The 19,152-nt window shown below is 36.8% G+C and overlaps 1 protein-coding gene and 1 non-coding gene across 4 annotated transcripts in view; both read right to left on the reverse strand.

Annotated features, from left to right (window-relative positions):
- LOC149827871 (cyclin-T1-3-like) overlaps positions 1-8,565 on the reverse strand; it is a 55,508-nt gene extending 46,943 nt beyond the window's left edge. For all 3 annotated transcript variants that reach the window (XM_090019703.1, XM_090019702.1, XM_090019701.1), the window contains exons 1-2: positions 8,415-8,565; positions 7,909-8,000 (exon numbers count right to left, since the gene is read on the reverse strand). The gene's annotated coding sequence lies outside the window, so the exon portion shown is untranslated. The remainder of the gene's footprint in view (positions 1-7,908; positions 8,001-8,414) is intronic.
- A 9,020-nt stretch (positions 8,566-17,585) lies between these two features.
- LOC149827872 (small nucleolar RNA R71) lies at positions 17,586-17,691 on the reverse strand. The gene has a single exon (XR_016435829.1). It is a non-coding gene; the product is annotated as a small nucleolar RNA R71 (small nucleolar RNA).
- Positions 17,692-19,152: the final 1,461 nt, after the last annotated feature.

Genomic DNA, 19,152 nt, shown 5'->3' on the forward strand with positions numbered 1-19,152 from the left:
GTAAAAATCTCTATTCTTTGTTTCTTATTGAGTGTTTTTGGGAAAAGATGGCATCATAGGAATCGGCATGGCAATGGGGCATTCAAGTAGTGAGTGAAAATCAATTAAGAATCAAGTGCAACTATTGTCAAAGCTCTTTTTCGGGTGGTATCTCTCAATTGAAGCATCATTTAGCATGGACACATCATAATGTGCAAACATGCACGTCAAGAAAATTGTTGGATGTCGTAAAATAACAATGTCAGCAATTACTTGATGATCTGAGAAAAAAAAGACAAGAAAGAAAGATGAATGAGGCAAAAATTGGGTATGTGGAGCCCTGGGATGATGTGTATTACGAAGATGATCTCCCAACTTCTGATCCTACAACCCATAGCATAGGATCAGAAGTAAAAAGTTTTAAATCGAAGGGAAAAGGTGCGGTTGGTGGCAGTAGTAGTGTCGTGGTTGTCGTCATGGGCACAAAAAGAACAGGGAGTTCTTCGAGAGGAGGTAGAGCCAAAGGCTCTATTTGGAGTTTCTTCCCTCCTAGGACTGTCCTTGAGGCGCAGCCTGACATTCGTACTGCTACGACTCCTCATCATTTAGTCGAGCAGGCGGATGTCACTGTTGAGAAATAATTTGATGCCTGCATTCTTTTCAATGCGGCAAATTCCTTTCATTTTCAAGGCATGTCAATGTCATAACCAGTATCGGGCCTGGATATAAAATGCTTTCATATCATGCTTTGAGAAGAAAAGTTTTAGATGCTAATGTGAAAGAAGTGAAGGTATATTGTTATGAAATGAGGCAGTCACGGAGAAAGACTGGATGTAGCTTAATAACATATAGGAGATAGAAAGTCGAGGACCTTGATAAATTTTCTTATATATTGCCCTAAAGGAATCATGTTTTTAAAATCAATTGATTTGTTTGATACGCACAAGACAACAAATGCATTGTTGAGAGTTTTATGACCAGGTTATGGAAGAGGCTCAGCCTTAAAACATTGTACAGTTCATTACTAATAGTGCAGCAAATTATAGGGCAGCACGTAAAGAATTAGCAGCAAATTTTGGGTCATTCTTTTGGACCTCGTGTGTTGCCTATTGCATAGACCTTATGCTTGAAGACATCGGCAGCATGGATGAGGTACATCAAACTGTTGAATGCTGCCAAATACAATTATGCATAGGTTTTAAGCCTAATCAGAAAGTACACTAGAGGGGATGAGTTGATTCGCAGTGCAGTTACTAGATTTGAAAAAAAAAATTGACAATGCAAAGTCTAGTAAAGAATAAAGATACACTAAAAAAATATTTTTATAAGATGAGTGGAATGCATATCCCCATGCAAAAAAAAAACTCAAAAAAATTGTAGATATTGTATTCATAAGTGAATTCTGAGATTCATGTGTCAAGTTGTTCAGAATAATTATATCTTTGGTGAAAGTGCTTCGATTGGTTGACAATGAAAACAGACTAATTATGGGTTATCTCTATGAGGCCATTAGATATAATTGAAGGGGAAAAAAATTTTGTACATACCTATATTGAACATCATTGATTAGAGGTGGACAACTTCATCAACCTCTTCATGCTGCAACATATTTAAATCTTGCATTTAGATACTTCCCTATGTTTAAAATGGACAGGAAAGTCAACAAGGGCTTTTGAATTGCATCGAAAGGTTGAACCTGATTATAACATTCAATATCAAATTCATAAGGAAATGAAAACTTATAATAATGCATTGTATGAAGACTTGCAACAGTGTGAAATTGTCTCACAATGCATCCAAGTAATTTCTTTTGTTTATTTCAATTTCAAATTCATATTGTTATTTAGTTATGATGTTTTGTATGATTGTATATGTTATTGTCTTATTGATTTCTAATTTTCTTGTTTTTTTTAGGCATATGGTGGGCTAGGTTTGAAAATGGTGGGCCAAATTTGAGAGCTTTTGTCATTCGCATTCTTAGCCAAACATGTAGTGCAAGTGGATGTAAAAGAAACTAGAGTGTCTTTGAGCAAATCCATACCAAAAAAGAAATAGATTAGAGCACAAAAAGCTCGATGACTTCGTCTATGTTTGCTACAACGTACGACTGAGGCAGAGGTATATAAAATTAAAAAGTTTATTTGTCATTTTCATTCAAAACCCAACTAATTTTAATTTTTCATGTCACCTTTTTAGGCAAACCAAACAGTTATCAGTAAAGAAGCACAAAGAGCAATTTGATCCCATCAGTTTGGAACATTTTGATGAATTGAATGCATGGGTTGAAGCATATACTCTTTTGAATGAAGAGGACACTCAGTGGATTAACATGAAAGGAGCACAAGAGGTAGATGATGAAGACCCCCCTTATCTCGAAGACGATGTAGATGTCGAAGGAAGAGAAGAAGAATATATTGATTATGAAGATGATTATGATTATTGATGTATCATAGTTTATAAAAAAAACTTGGTTATTTAACACTTAATTGTTCATAAACTTGGTTATTTTGTTTTTTTATATAATATGAAAATATGAATCATGTGGTATGTTCTTAATTGCAAGATATTTAATAGTTTGCATTTTTCTTGTGAGATATGCATGCAATATTATCTATGATTCTATATTAGTTGATGTTTGATGATGTCTTATGCAGCTCATAGAGACATAAATGTTTCATATGTGATTTTATGGTTGTATTTTCTGCAATTCAGCATTATTTCATGTGATATGATTTTTTTAGAATTTTTACTAATTTTTTTCTGATTTTCTTGATTTTTTGGATTTTTTTGAAATTTTTTATTAAAAATTTATGATACGTTTACGATACGGTGTTACTATTGGCCCGACCAATACGGGTAACGATACGCTACTTACAACCTTCATCTATATATATAACCCATATTCCAGAAACTTATGGGTCTAGGTGAGATCAACTTGACTCCAACTCAACCTAGTAAGCCATCTATGTGTCACCAAAGTAAACAAATTACATGTTATTAGTAGAATAATAAGCCTTGATAAATAAATTACAGCCAGTTATTACTAGAATGACTACCCCTAAGCCCTGATTAATTTAAGGATCATGGGAAATCTAGAAACGCATTAACAAAACAAGATTCCAATGTCCAGAAACTAAAAGATCACATTGTTCACCTAATACGCATCTGTTCTTTGTGACTCGATAAACTGAGAAACATCGATGTCTACATGGCACAAACCCATCTATAATATGGTGATATTCACCACAGTCACATGTTCTTGGGATTTTCCCAGCAACAGAAAATCTCACGATAAATTTAAAGAGTAGAGGTATTTTTAGATATTGAGAAAATCCATTTACAAATAAAATATAAGCAAACAAAAATATTAAAATACTAAAATAAAAAAATGAAAAAAAAAAAAATGTAACTCCGCCTGTGTAGTTATACACTGCCGGTCCCAAGCCCGGATAAAGGAGGAGGGTTGCGGTAGGCCTGTGACAGCCAGCATAAAAACTTTGTCATATCCTATGAAAATGAACCAATATGAGAATTTCGTTGGGGCGTTCCCTACTGAGCGACGCGCTGTACTCTCTAGGCCCGGAGGCAGTGATAAATGTGCAAGGGTTGCTAGGTCGTCGCCCAGAAGCGACGCGTCACACCGGCACCCGGGTGTGGTGTCAAATAGGCAAGGGTTCCCTCACTTTGTTGGACGGGTGGGGGTAAAGAAGTTAGTCCAAGACCATAAAATTAGGTTAGCCACTTGGAACATAGGGTCTTTAACTGGTAAGTTGGTAGAGTTAGTAGATGTTATGTGTAGGAGAAAGATTGATATTTTATGTCTTCAAGAGACCAAATGGGTAGGTGAGAAAGCTAAAGTGATAGAACCTTGGGGATATAAGATTTGGTATACAGGAATAAATAGGAATAGGAATGGAGTAGGGATTGTTATGAGTCGTCAGTTTATAGATAATGTAGTTGAGGTCCGTAGGAAGGGTGATAGAATTTTACTTATTAAATTAGTATTAGGTACGGATATTATTAATATTATTAGTGTTTATGCACCTCAAGTAGGTTTAGATGATTCCATTAAGCATCAATTTTGGGAAGATTTAGATGGAGTAGTACAAGAGACATCTTATGGAGAAAAGCTTTTCATCGGCGGTGACCTTAATGGACATGTAGGCATTAGTAGGGATGGATTTGAGAATATCCATGGAGGCTATGGTATAGGAGAAAGAAATGAAAGTGGAGAAAGGATTTTAGATTTTTGTTTGTCCTATGATATGATCTTAGCAAACACTTGGTTTAGGAAGAGGGAGTCTCACCTAGTAACATTTAAAAGTGGGGTTAATACGAGTCAGATAGATTTTTTCCTACTTAGAAAGAGAGATAGGGGTTGTTGCATCGATTGTAAGGTTATACCAGGAGAAAGTGTAGCTACACAACATAGAGTCTTAATTTTAGATCTTAGAATTAGACAATGCCGCAAAAGGGATAGACATAGGATAGATCCTAGAATTAAGTGGTGGGCACTGAAAGGAGCTAAACAAGGAATGTTTGTAGAGCAGGTAGTTAAGGAAGTTGATTGGTGTCTCGAGGAGGATTCAGAATCAATGTGGAATAAGATAGCGGGTGGTATAAGAAAAGTAGCTAAGGAGGTATTGGGTGAGTCTAAAGGCGGTGCACCACTAGGTAAGGATACATCATGGTGGAACGAGGATGTCAAATTAGCTATTAAGGTTAAAAGAGAGTGTTATAGAAATCTAAGTAAGAGTCGTGATAGTGAGAATTTGGAGAAGTATATGATAGCAAAGAAGGAAGCTAAAAAAGTTGTTCGAAACGCGAGGGCTAAGGTATATAAGGAGGTTTATGACAAGTTGGATACCAAAGAAGGCGAGAAGGATATTTATAGGCTTGCAAAGATGAGAGATAGGAAATCGAAGGATTTGGGTATGGTTAGATGTATCAAAGATGAAACGCAAAGGGTTTTAGTCAAAGATGAGGAGATTAAGGAGAGATGGAAAGATTATTTTGATAAGCTATTTAATGATAGTCATGCTCAAGATCTTGGAGACTTCTCCATTCCTTTTCATGAGATAAATCGTGACTTCATGCGCAAGATTCAAAAGAAAGAAATTGCAGAGGCTTTGAAGAAAATGAAATCAAGAAGGGCAGTTGGCCCAGATGGTATACCTATCGAGGCTTGGAAATGCTTGGGAGAGAAAGGTTTAGAATGGTTGACAAATCTTTTTAACTTGATTTGGCGAACAAATAAGATGCCTAATGAGTGGAGGAAGAGTACTGTGGTGCCTTTATATAAGAATAAGGGTGATATACAAGATTGCACAAACTATCGTGGTATAAAACTCATGAGTCATACTATGAAACTTTGGGAGAGGGTGATTGAGTCTAGGTTGAGGAAGGTTGTCATGATATCGGAGAATCAATTTGGTTTTATGCCTGGAAGATCAACTATGGAAGCTATACATCTTCTTAGACAACTTATTGAAAGATATAGAGAGAGGAACAAAGATTTGCATATGGTTTTTATTGATTTAGAGAAGGCATACGATAGAGTACCTAGGGACGTTCTCTGGTGGACAATGATGAAGAAAGGTGTTTCTCTCAAGTACATTAGTATAATTAAAGATATGTATGAAGGAGTAGTAACCAATGTCCGCACTTGTGGAGGGGTGACAACTAATTTTCCGATAACGGTTGGGTTACATCAAGGATCTGCTTTAAGCCCTTTCCTATTTGCGATAGTGATGGATGAGCTTACGAGATCAATTCAAGAAAATGTACCGTGGTGTATGTTGTTTGCTGATGATATTGTTTTGATTGATGAGTCTAGAGCTGGGGTTAATGCTAAGTTAGAATTATGGAGACAGACATTGGAAGCTAGAGGTTTTAAGTTGAGTAAGAGTAAGACTGAATATATGGAATGTCGGTTTAGTAAGCAACGAAGTAGTGATGGGAGTGTAGTGAAGCTTGGTGAGCAAGATATACCGGTGAATGATTATTTCAAATATTTGGGATCCATCATTCAAAAGTATGGAGAAATTGATGGAGATGTAAATCATAGGATAAAGGTTGGGTGGATGAAATGGAAAAGTGCTACTGGAGTGCTGTGCGATCGTAGAATGCCATTGCGGTTGAAGGGAAAGTTTTATAGGACGACTATTAGACCCGCTTTACTATATGGTACGGAATGTTGGGCTGCCAAGAGACATCATATTCAAAAAATGAGTGTAGCTGAGATGCGGATGCTTAGATGGATGTGTGGAAATACAATAAAAGATAAGATTCGGAACGAAGAGATACGTAAGAAGGTAGGTGTTGCACCCATTGAAAATAAGATGCGAGAGAATCGTTTACGGTGGTTTGGACATATTCGGCGAAGGCCTAATGATGCTCCAGTTAGAAGGTTGGAGAAATGGGAAAATATATTAGTTAAAAGAGGTCGGGGTAGGCCTAGGAAGACTTGGATGGAGATGATAGGAAAGGATATGAATGCTTTGAACCTCACCGAGGACATGGCGTTGGATAGAAATGATTGGAGGAAAAGGATTCATGTGGAAGACACAAAATGAATTTCTTTTTTGGTTCATATCGCTGACCCCAATTGTTTTGGGACGAAGGCGTAGTTGTTGTTGTTGTTGTTGTACTAAAATAAAAAAATGTCATGGTAAAATCACAATGTGACAATATATTAGAAATAGGAGAGATTTTTCATTTTTTTGTGATTTCATCACAAGTTTATAGCCTGTCAATGCCTTGTGACAGATAGCAAGAGAATCAAAACCGTGCAAATACTTGTAACTATGATATTAACATCCCAAATATCACATGCAAGGCATGCTTATTTACACCCATAACCAGTATATGATGGCCAACAAGGCTTAAAAACATAAGGCAATAACATCAAAAACTAATTTGCAAATGATTTAAAGTGGCATTTTTTATTACACCATGGCCACCAAATCAATGAAAACCAGAAAGGCTGAAATTGAAAGACTGAAATCTTACAACCATAACAGATTTCAAACCTATCCCAGAGACAAAACCTACGAAACCAACTCAGCAAACAGGAACTTCAGGAAAGCCCTAAAGAACATGAGGGAGAAGAGATGGGTGGTGATGGTGGAGGGGGTTATTGCATTTAAAGAAGAAGAAAAGACCACTAATCTCTAGCCTTTATGCAAAAAGGACAGGCCAATAACTAAAATCGAACAAGCTCCTTCAGTAATGAAGCCTTCAGTCGTGCACTCCAGATTTTCTACCAATTTGATGACTAACCAACCTCAAAAAAAAAAAAAAAACTAAAAATCATGCAGGTAAAAAAAATGACACAAATACATGACGATTGAAGATCAAGAGACAGAGAGATCATAGTGCAGCTCCATGTGATAGAGCCAAGACAGCAGATGACTCAGTGATGCATACAGAAGAGCCAGAAAGGGGCGACTACTTCACAGGTGAGAAAGTGGGGACCTGTGTTTCAGGATAAATCCTTTTAAGTTCTCTAGTTGTTTATTTCCGACCATTAGTTAGAAACTTGGAATTACGTTTTCCACGGCAGGTTATCCTATTTTACTAGCCAACGCCAAAAACAAAAGGACTGGAGAAAAAAAAAACAAAAATAACACACACACATACACATACTGTCATGTATTGTTTACTAAGATAAATCGGCTTAAACCGAACACCTGCTTAACATTCTAACCTTGTAAGTCTTTCTCAAAAGTAAACTCATTACATAAGACCACAATCTGATAACAACAGCTTGCAATCAGGATTTCAAATACCAACATCAAACAAAGCCACGAAACTGTGGAAATACGATTAAAACCAAAAGCTCCACTCCCATAATCCCACAACAACCAATCATTCCCTTATTTTCAAAATGCCTAATTTAGATAAATACAACTAAGAGAAAGGAAATACCTTGTTTCTCAGCAATTGTGCTACCAGGAACACTGGAACCTAAAAGATGTGATTGATTTCAAGTTGGTCTGCACAAAAATCGCTGCAACTCGCTGCAAATACATACAAATAAAATTTTTCTAAGGAGTTAACAAAAATTAACAAACAGTAAAAGTTTTCAGCAAATATAACAAATAACAACAACGACCAGAGATAAAGGACCGCATACACCAGTAGGGCCGGCAAAATATGCCCAAAACAGAAGGAAAACATGAAGTTCCCAAAGCGAGAAAATCCAAACAAATATCACTGAAATCCCCACGAAGCCACCAAATCCAAAGAAACGACAAAGGGGGATAGGGAAAGAAACCCATGGATATGAATTGAAACAAAACCCGCAACGAAGTAGAAGATGATCCAGAATGAGCCCAAATTCGTGATTTTTGGAACACGGAAAATTGGGTGTGAAAAAATGCACCCAAAAATTCATGAGAAGGAGAGAGGGGGGGGAGAGGGAGAGAGAACACCTTAGGAAGGAGATCTCGATTCCAGCGTGGGCAGAGAGGCGTAGAGCCGGAGGATTTTCGCCGGAAAATAAAAACGCCGTCGCCGGAAAATTTACCGACAGGGTAGTGAGGTGTTGGCTAGCTTTGGGGAAGTACAGAGACTCTCTACCTCTCTCTCTCTCTCTCTCTCTCTCTCTCTCTCTGTTCTGCTTGATAATTTAGCCATATTGGTTTTCAAAAATGACATAGCTACCCTTCTTCTGTTCACCAGGACCAGGACCTTAACGGTTCGGATTCATTGATCCGGATCCGATTAGTTTATCAGGACCGGTGCCGGGTTCTGTTGAGTCCCTCTACAGTCCATGCCCACAAGAATAAGGAAATAAAAAATAGGCTTATTGACCACCGCCCCGGTGGCCCACATGGCCAGCGGGGTGGTTGTGGTGGCATTGAGATGAAGGCGCAGGATCAAACCCCAACGCGTAGGGTGTCCGTAGCTTTCCAGAGATGGGCCAACAATTTCCCTGGTTAACAAACAAAAAAGAGTCCCCCCCCCCCCCCCCCCTCTTTCTATTCCCATTTATCCACTAGAATCTCCAAGCACTAATAAACCTTGATCCAAGGTTCCCCATTTGTTATTACGTGGTAGATTCAGAAAGCCTTACTGCAAAAGGACATGGACATGGATCCACTTCAACCATAGTTCATTTTGATCATGTAACAAATCGTTAGAGGGAAATGAAAGTTATTAATCTGGGGGAACCTTGGATCAAGATTTATTAGTCATTGGAGATTCTAGAGGATGAATGAATAGAAAGAGGGGGTCAGCTCTTTTTTGTTTGTTAACCAGGAATCCTTGGAGATTCTAGAGGATAAATGAACAGAAAGAGGTGGGGCAGCTCTTTTTTGTTTGTTAACCAGGGAAATTGTTCGCCCAAGTTCACTAACTTAAAGCCCAAGTCTTCCTTGAGCACCAAGGAGTAATCCAGCCTCACGATGAAGGATATGCACATGTAGGTTTCGAACTTGTGACGTCCCATCAACTTAGTGATGTTCTCAAGTTGCCACTACCAAATGGAGCAAAGTTCTTGTGTGCAATGGGGACTTTGCCATTATGGGTTGGATCATGCCTAACAAGTCTTGAGTTACATCCAATTCCGTATCCAAATATATGACTATGTAGGGGCAATAATTAGGCTACAATAAGATTAAGCCCAAGTGCAATAATAGCCCTTACCATGTGTTAAACAATATGCCATCATTAGTTTCCCTTCCTTAATCTCATCTTTAAAAGTTAAACATATGAAAAAAAGTAATTGTCATAAGACAATGACTAGTAAAATACACAAGAGTGGCCTTTCAAAAAAAAAAGTAATAATCCTTTCAAAACAAATACACAAGTGGTTTATCATCTGCTTGAATGAGTGAAACTTTAATGAGTGTAATGGTTTTGTTAACAAAAAGGCTTGAACAGTCGAGACATGAAAAGGAGTACGGTTGTTTTGCTTTACTAACAGTCGATCAATTCTCCCCAAGCCCCACCAAAAACTATGTTCAACCTACCCACCTCAACCTTTTTGCAACTTTCGGCGAAGATTCTAGCCAATTCCGATAGAATCCGGGCAAGCCATGTACTTTTTGGCATACTATACATCAAGATCCTTCCAACAGTGGTCTACAGATATCTGATTTTTTGGCCAACTTTATTGTCGCTTTTTGGCATTGTCCAGCAACCTCTGGCGACACACCAACTATCATCGGCCTCCCTACTGCATTGTGATCCAAGAACCTTTAAGCGCTCATCCAGTTAAGCAGCAGACTATCCTGCAGACCCACGTGAAGTGGTGCATTTAATCACAGGTGGGTCTAGGTTTTAGTGTGTACCCTACGTAGTTATAGAGATTTGGATTTTTGGCAGACTTTGTCGCTGCTTTTCATTGTCGTCCAGCAACCTCTGGAGATGCATCAACTATCATCAGCATCCCTACCGCGTCGTGAGCCCAAAACATCAAGGCACTCATCCAATCAACCCACAAACTATCCAACAAACCTGCCTGAAGTTGTGCATTTGATCAGAGGTGAGTCCAGGTTTTAGTGGGAAAGTTTGTCATGTTTTTTAGTGGGCAAGTTTTCATTCCTCTAGTTTCTATTAGCAACTATTTATATGGCCATTAAGTGTTGACTACGGTTTAGCATTAGTAATTTCACGGTAATTTATATGTAAGTGAATAAGTTATATTGTATTTACCTTTAGCGGCCCCAAAGCTTTCAATATTTATACAAAGTACCTCATTCTTTTAAGAAATTACTTGGTTTGCCATGTATGCTATTTTAACTCTTTGAAATTTCTTATTTATCCACAACTTTCTAGAATTATAAAAGGTTAATCTATCTTTTTTAAGAGTTAACTAGAGTAAGTTGGACAAATTGTAAACTTGTGTGGCTGTATGAGCAATTTTTTAAAAAGTTAGGTGTTTATCTTAAATATTTGAAACTTAAGATGTTGAACACATATTTACCATATGTTAGGCACTTATATGTAAATTACCCTTAAATCAAATCAAAATGGGTGCTTGTGTTGTTGTCATGCTTAAAGAGAATAAAAGGTGTTCGTGATTCAATTATTTCAATTTAAATGTGGCAACAAGTGGTTGCTTAAATTTGTTTCAAGATGAATAAAATGTCTCTTAAAAAAAGATAAATAAAATATGATTAATGAAATCATTTACCATATAAAAAACTTATGTTGTAAGAAATACATTCCTCATAAAAGTATCAAGATGCATAATTGTCCATTCTCAAGGTCAATTGATATATTTATCAAATGCAAGGGATATGAGCAATTGCTCTTATGCAACCATAACTAAAAAACAGCATGTCAAAGCATTCTTATATGTAATCAATGTGTTTTTTAAGGAAAATGTTGGCTGCACTTGTGTGTTCCATACTCATAAGTGAATAATTTTTTTGTTTTCTGAAGAAGTGACCATTCAAGTGTGATCTACATGTTTGGTGTAGTATAAACCAGTCTATGAAATTTTTGTTTTACATGTATGCTGTAAGTTTTTAAGTTTTTAGTATTAAAAAATGTATTATATATTGATTTTTTAATCCCAAGAAACTGTCAAAAACTATGTTTCAACTTTGATATTTACTGTTTTCACCATGTTGAACACATTCATGGTTTTAGACAGTCAAAACAACATGCCTCCCCTACAAGTGTAGTAATTATTTTCTTGTTGTGTAATAGCAAATAGAAATTGAGATCTCATCCATGCAATCAATGTACGCATATATGACTAAACTTTTGTAGAATTATTCTCATAATTTTTTCTTCTCTAGCGTTTCATGAACTATGCAATTATGTTTACTTTGACCTAAATTTTAGACTCTATTTACTTTAGTTGTTGATTAATTACAATAAAACAATGTTCCCATGATTTTCATTTTGAACAAATGAATATGCAAAGATAATTGGTCACTAGGAAGAGGCAATTTGTTTTTGTTTTTTTAGATAATATGGCCATCTTAATATATTAATTTTTTTAGTGAAAGACGAACTTATTTTTATTAATAAAAATAAACATGATTTATGGCAATGAGGAATCGGCCCTAAGAGTTAGAAAGAGGGTTGGGCATGAGACAGTGTAGAGGCCCCAAAAAATCTAACATTTTTTAAAACTTTTTCAAAACTCAAAATTTTGAAAAAAAAGTTAAAAACTTTTCTTTTGTTACAAAGTTTTACATAACTCTCGGGGGTACTGTGTCAAAGAATTCATCTACGGCCACATTTCAAATGTTTCAAATATTGGACGACTTCCATGAACGCAAGCGCAAGCGTATATTAGCCTATTAGTATCAGATACAGTACAAAATCAACCTTAGACACAACCCAATTGAGGTTATTACTTTAAAAAAAATCACAAATATAAATACAAAAGATGAAATTTATTTAAGGGTTTTTGGCTCTACCTTGTAGATCCCTTGGTTAGGCATGTCCCTTTAACATCCGTGGGGCGGAAACGAGGCACATATAGTCCTCCAACAATCAAAATACCCTATGAGGTTTGTATCGCCTTTCTCTCTCGAAGGAAGACATGAGATTGGGATGAACCGAGTCATCTTTGAGAGTCTAGCTTCATGAGTGCCTCAATTGGACCCATAGTCCTAGGGCTATCTTTATTATTAAGTCATAGGTCACATTCTAGTGTCATTATCTCACAGGATAACCCTCTCATGCTCTCATGAATGATTTAATAGTTCATGCCCTTATGCATAACTAAATAGTTTATGCCCATATGCATGACTCATTCAAATATGCTTTGATGCATCGTACATGTCATGATTAATTCATGCTGCTATGCATGAATCATTCAATTCAAATTCATGTGCATGATACTTTCATTACCTACATGACATATTTTGCATGCAATATTTGCACAAACATTCAATTTAACTATGCATTCATATCAGTCACACAATATTTATTTCAATCATGCATATGCCAACATGTACCTACAAAAGCACTTCATATTTCGCTATCTAAAATCATGTCAAGTATGATCTTCTGTACTACAACAAAAGAACACTTCTTATTCTCATACATTCAAATCATGCTCAGCATGATCTCTGAACTACAGTTTTTTTTATTTGTGTGATGTTTTTGCATTCATTTCACTTACCATGGGTATTTACCCAATTTGCACATTTCATTGCATTTTTATGTGCTTTGGCTTTTTAGTTGTGTGCGATACTTAGCATTAAGTCTCATTTAATTGTGGTACCTTCACGATAATTTGCATATTTGCATGGTATATATATTTAAACATTTATATAATTATAAAATGAATTGTTACATGGTTCTAAGTACTTTCAATTTATGAACATAATGATGACGTAGATGTGAAAAAGATGATGATAGCAGTGATGACGTAGATAGTAGCAGCAACGCTGATGATGACTATACCATCTCTACTACGACATGCTAGAAAATGATAAGAGGTAACCAAGATACTGATGACATGGGATAAATAATTGTTGTTGAAAAAGATGCACTAATGACATATGGGAAGCATAAACCTTGGTATGGTGTATGAGCATTTGTTGGGCGATAGATAGTTTTAAATTTTTATGCTAATGTTTAGATTTTACTAGGTTCTCGCTTAATGGATTCTCTTTAAATAAAGAGCAATTGACAATCATTGATGTGGAGGCAACTCAGTTGTGTAAGCAGTTGCATATATATACCAAAAGACTTAATGATTGTGAATGATTCTAGTGACTATCAACAGAGTCAAATGATCGAGAAGTTGTTATTGACAAAAGGTTTAATGGTCCTTGGCACTGTCATGAATTTTTGAAAGATCATGCGATCATGAATAACTATAAAACAAAATTCATAAAGAGCTGCAATAATAGTCATTGTGGAATGCACATGAAAGAACCTGCAAACTATGATTGATTGTACCTGAAGGATCCATAGCAAAAAGTGTGGGGAACAACGTTCTTTCAAGTGAAGAAGTATCAAAACCAGCGTATATGTTGTAAAACATTGAGCAACCTAGTAGTAAAAAAGTATCTTTCAAGTGAATTTTAGGTGTTATTCATGGATGCTTACATGATAACCTGAAGATGACTTTAAGAAAAATCATGAATGACATTAGTCGCGAGGAAGATGTAGAAATTACATACAAACATGCATGACGTGGATGAGAATTGACCAGAGTGGTGCTATAGGTTTATTCAGAGAGACTTTGAGGATGCTTCTAACCTATTGCCATTATTTGATGATGACTAATCGATGATCGATGGCGTACATTGAGACCCATAGACGATATTAATTTATGTATCTCTTTGTATCCTTCTGTGTATGCATCAATGGGTTTTTGAAAAGATACCTTCTAGTTCTTATGCAAGATGACACCTTCCTAAACAAAATATATATGTATATATTGTTGTTGACACATGGTATTAATCTTTGCGATAAGTTGTTTTTTGTTGCATTTGCAGTTATGGATAAGAAGTCAAACGAATCATGAGTATGATTTTGGTGCATATAAAGACACAATTAAGACTCTATGATAATAAAATACCTAGAGCTAAATTATAGTTGACAGTTATCTTAGATAGGCGCATAGTACTACAATATGTTGTGCCCCATATATGGCCAAATTGTCATGTTGGATCATGGAGCACGATAAGGGCTACATCTTCACATTCAAATGCATGCATTTTTATAACTTTTGACATAATTACCCATGCTTAGGACTAGAAATTGCACAACAGAGAATTAAGGTCAAAAATATAATTTTGGCTTTTCGAGCATAATTTTGGATCAGCATCTCAGCAGAAGATCCAATTGGTCCAACCCACGGCCCAAGAACCAAATTCATCTGGATTGGATCCAAGGTATTATGAATTGAATAAGGAATCCATAAGTCAACCCATCCAATAAATCCAAAAGTCCTGAACTGCCTTTTTCACATGGCTAAGGTGGCAAGCATGACTTGCCAATTGTTGAAAACTTAGGCAATTAAGGAAGGAGAGGGGGAGAGATTTTCAAAGTCGCACCTTCTCTCTCCATCCTAGTCTCAAGAAAAGAAAGAAGAAAGGAGGAGGGGGTGTGAATTTCAAAACCGCCCCCTCTCTTTTAGAAGTTATGAAAAATAAGAAAAAAATAAGAAAATTTTTAAAAAGTCAAAAATTTCTTATTTCTCTTTCTTCCCTCCCCTTTCACGCAGGATTCGAGAGCGGCAGAGGGTAGACCAAATCCACAAAAATAGCCCCTTTTGAATAAAAGCCTCAGAGAAAGATGAAGCTTTCATTCTCTCCGATCGACCTGATATTTGGATATGTTGCAAAAAACATATTCGATAGGTCTGTGTTAAATTTTGGCATGCTTTTATCCACGGGATCTGGACTTATAAAATTTGAAAGTTGAGGGGCTTCCCTCACGCCTGGCGTAGTCAAGATCTATCAGATTGATCTTGTGCAGTGCATATTTTCTTCAATTTTTTAAATTTTTTTTTATTTTTTCTTTTATATTAAAGCTCTGTGTGTCTACTCTGTACCCTGATTTTTTTCGATATTAGAGCATGGAGTTTGAGACATCTTAAACCGACTAGCTCACGAATCCAACCGACTGACACTGTTGACTTTATTTTATGCTCAATTTTTAGTCAAATCGAGCCAAGTTTGAGGTTGTAGTTCGTTGGCAAACACAGAAACCTACAGTTAAAATTTCATAGCCATTACTGTTCAGAGCAGTCAGTGTCAGAGATTTTAACAGGCTGGTTTTTCTGGGTCTATCGTAGGACAACATAGGTTCAAGTAGGCTCGATGCGCAATCTCAGGTGTCGGTTGGCCTGGGTCCACTTTAGTTGTTTTATTTCATTTTTGTTGTTTCAAGTTGGTTTTATGTTGTCTAGAGTTTGATCAAACATCTAACTAGGTTAGGTCTAGTTATTACATTCATCTAGTTGACCTAGTCTACCTGACCCACTCGGCTAGTGCAGGGAGGGCAGATTCATCCTTTCACTTGGGTAGAGGTTCAAAGCAGGCTCCAGTAGCATTTTGGAGGTCTAAACACATTTGCAAAAGCAGTCTATATGTTGATTTTCGTCATAAAATCAGACTTGGTTGGTTGACAAACCCAGTCCAAATGACTAGACCCGAGTCTAGTTGGTGGTGTGGTCTAGTCAAAGTGTTGGACTAGACTGTGTGCATAGTTGTAGTCGGTTATCTTAGGTTGCATTTAGGTCTGTTTTTTAGGGATGGTTAGGTCTGCATTTTATGTGTCTTAGATTGCATTTAGAGTCTGAAGTCTAGATTAGATTAGGTTAGGTTGTACTAACTCTTGCGCAAGCAAGTTGCTTTTGTTTTGTGTTTGTATTATTTTGCAGGTGAAGACATCAATCTCACGCACATCACTATGACAAGGACATCGAGTTGCTGATTTTTTTTTCTTTCATTTTTATTTTTATTTTCATTTAGTTAAATAGGGCCTTATGCCAATTTTTAAATTGGGTTGTATTAATTTTAATTCAACTCGAACACTTGTAATAGTCTTGTTGCTCGATTGTTTTCACATTTTTTATTTTAAGGCAATAAAAAAGTGTGAATTGTGTGGAATACGTAGGCTTACTTTGTTTCTTGTGGATTCTGCCCACGCTTCACCACTTTCGTGTATGAACCGATTATTGAAATTTGGTCTACAGTTTACACTTATATTTTATCAAAAAATATATCAAAATATATTTCAAAAACAAAAGCACACCAAATTTTTGGCGTCATTGCCGGAGAACGACGCTTAAGGCTAGGTATTCACTTTATTGCCTGGTGTTTGTTCACATATATTTAGGATTGTTAGTTTGCTTTCGTTTATTATTTAGGATTTCTAGTTTAATTTTTTGCTTTATATTAAGATTGTTAGTTTGCTTTCGTAAATTAACTAGGATTTCTAGAACCACGTTTGTGTGTTAACCCTAGAGCTAGCTTATTTTTACTGCCCAATCCACCTAATTAGGGTACCTATCTTAGGTGACTGAGCATCTAGTTTGCTTATTATTAAGATAACTCTATTGTTACAAGTGTATGATTGACAATTTATTTGCTTTTATTATAATTGCATGCTTCGTGATATGGTTTGATCGCGATTGCACGCTAGGGTAGGTAGAAAACCAATTGTAGGACATTTGCTATACTGGATCTAACTGCGGTATATGCAAGGGCGACACTCCCAAGACCCCCAGCTCCAAACTGCGCTTCCCAATCCGAAGTGTTTGTTTAGGAGCAATTCTCCATGAGCTAGAGCAATGAGTGAGGAGGTCCCAACATGCCCACTTAGGGAGTACTTAATTCTTAATGAGTGCACCCTAGCCTCTTGCATCACAAGACCGGATATAGGGGCAAACACCTTTGAGATCAAGGCTAGCATTATTCAAATGCTTCCATCTTTTTATGGTTTTAGTAATGAGGATCCTTATTGCCACCTTGATGAATTCTTAAAAATTTGCTCGATTATGCGAATTCATAATTTTGGTGATGATGCCTTAAAACTCATGTGCTTTTTCTTCTCTTTGAAAGATAAGGAGAAGCATTGGTTAAAGTTCATTGACTCAATTCGAATTACCACATAGGAGCTACTTCAAAAAGAATTTTTAAAGAAAAACTTTTTCATTGGTAAAATGAATCAGTACAGAAAAGCAATCACTAGCTTCCTACAGTTTGAAGGAAAGCAAATTCATGAAACATGGGAAAGGCTCAAGGACCTCTTAAGAAGATGCCCTCACCACTAAGTACCTAAATGGCAATTTGTGCAATATTTTTATGACGATCTTACTGAGAAGAATTGTCAGATGGTGGATATTGCTTGTGGGGGCACATTCGTGCTCAAGAACGAAGACGAAGCATGGTCGCTTTATAAAATATTGAATGATAACTCTATGCACTATTTCTCATCTTCGAGGTTTGAAATGACCACCTCCGATCCAAGTGGTCCTAAAAAAAGAGGTATTCTAGAAGTTGGGTCCAACCAAGAGTTGCAAATCAAGGTGGACGAATTGGACAGAAAAGTGGATCAACTATTAGTCGGCCCAACTATTGTGAATCAAGTGTGCGAGCATTATGCTAGCCCCACACACTATATAACAGACTGTCTGGCGGCACCTCACTATCCTGAGTTTGTCTAGGAGCAAGTGAATGCTACCCAAGGTTTTTCCAGACCGATGCATGATCCATTTGAACCTACTTATAATCTAGGTTGGTGAAACCACCTCAATTTTGGGTGGAGAAATCTACAAAATACCCTATCTCCAAACCAGAATCAAGAGAGACCCAGTGGGTTTGGCATTTTTCAAAGATCAGTGCCTCAAAATTGCCCCCTGTTAAGGCAGAATGCCCAACATTAGACTTCAATGAGTCAATCTTTTGAGGAGAAGCTCTTGCAGGCATTCACTGATATAAACGCCAACCTCAATTCTCATACCCAATCAATTTCAAAAATTGATATACAGATGAGACAATTGGCGGAGGCCTTAAGGAGAAGGAATGAGGGGACATTGTCGATCCAACCTCTCGTCAACCCTAAAGGCAAGGAACTGGCCCAACCTGGCTTGCACTTCACAGAGTTTCATCATGGGCAAGCCAAGGCTGTCCTAGCCTTACATTTTAGTAAGGAGTACAAGGAGGTAACTCAGAGAATGGATGCTCCTACATCTACACCCTCTCAATCACCACCTAAAAAACATGTGGAGGAAAAGGGAGAAAATTTGCAGGAAAAATCTTTTACTTCTTATGATCCCCTTGTATCCTTTCTTCAAGCCCTTGAAAAGTCTAGAGCTTTTGGGAAACAAGGGATGAGAATGTAGGAAATGCTTGAATTATTCAAGCAAGTCCAGATCAATATTCCTTTGTTAGATACCATCCAGCAAGTGCCTACATATGCAAAGTTCCTTAAAGAACTTTGCACTCAAAAAAGAAAATCAAGATTGTTGCTCAAGAAAATTCTCTTAACTGAGCAAGTGAGCTCAGTGTTTCGGCACCAAGCGCCACCTAAACTCAAGGATCCTGGGGCACCGATCATGTATTGTATTATATGAAACATAACCATCGAGTGTGCTTTGCTTAATCTTGGGGCCAATGTAAATATCTTGTTGGGTTCCCTGTATGATACTTTTGGGATTGAGGACATAAAATCCACCTCGATCACCCTACAATTAGCTGATAGGTCTACCAAGATTCTTCGTGAAATATTAGAGGA

This window comes from Nuphar pumila, chromosome 10 (assembly GCF_984573655.1).
Source record: "Nuphar pumila chromosome 10, dmNupPumi1.hap1.1, whole genome shotgun sequence".
NCBI lineage: Eukaryota > Viridiplantae > Streptophyta > Magnoliopsida > Nymphaeales > Nymphaeaceae > Nuphar > Nuphar pumila.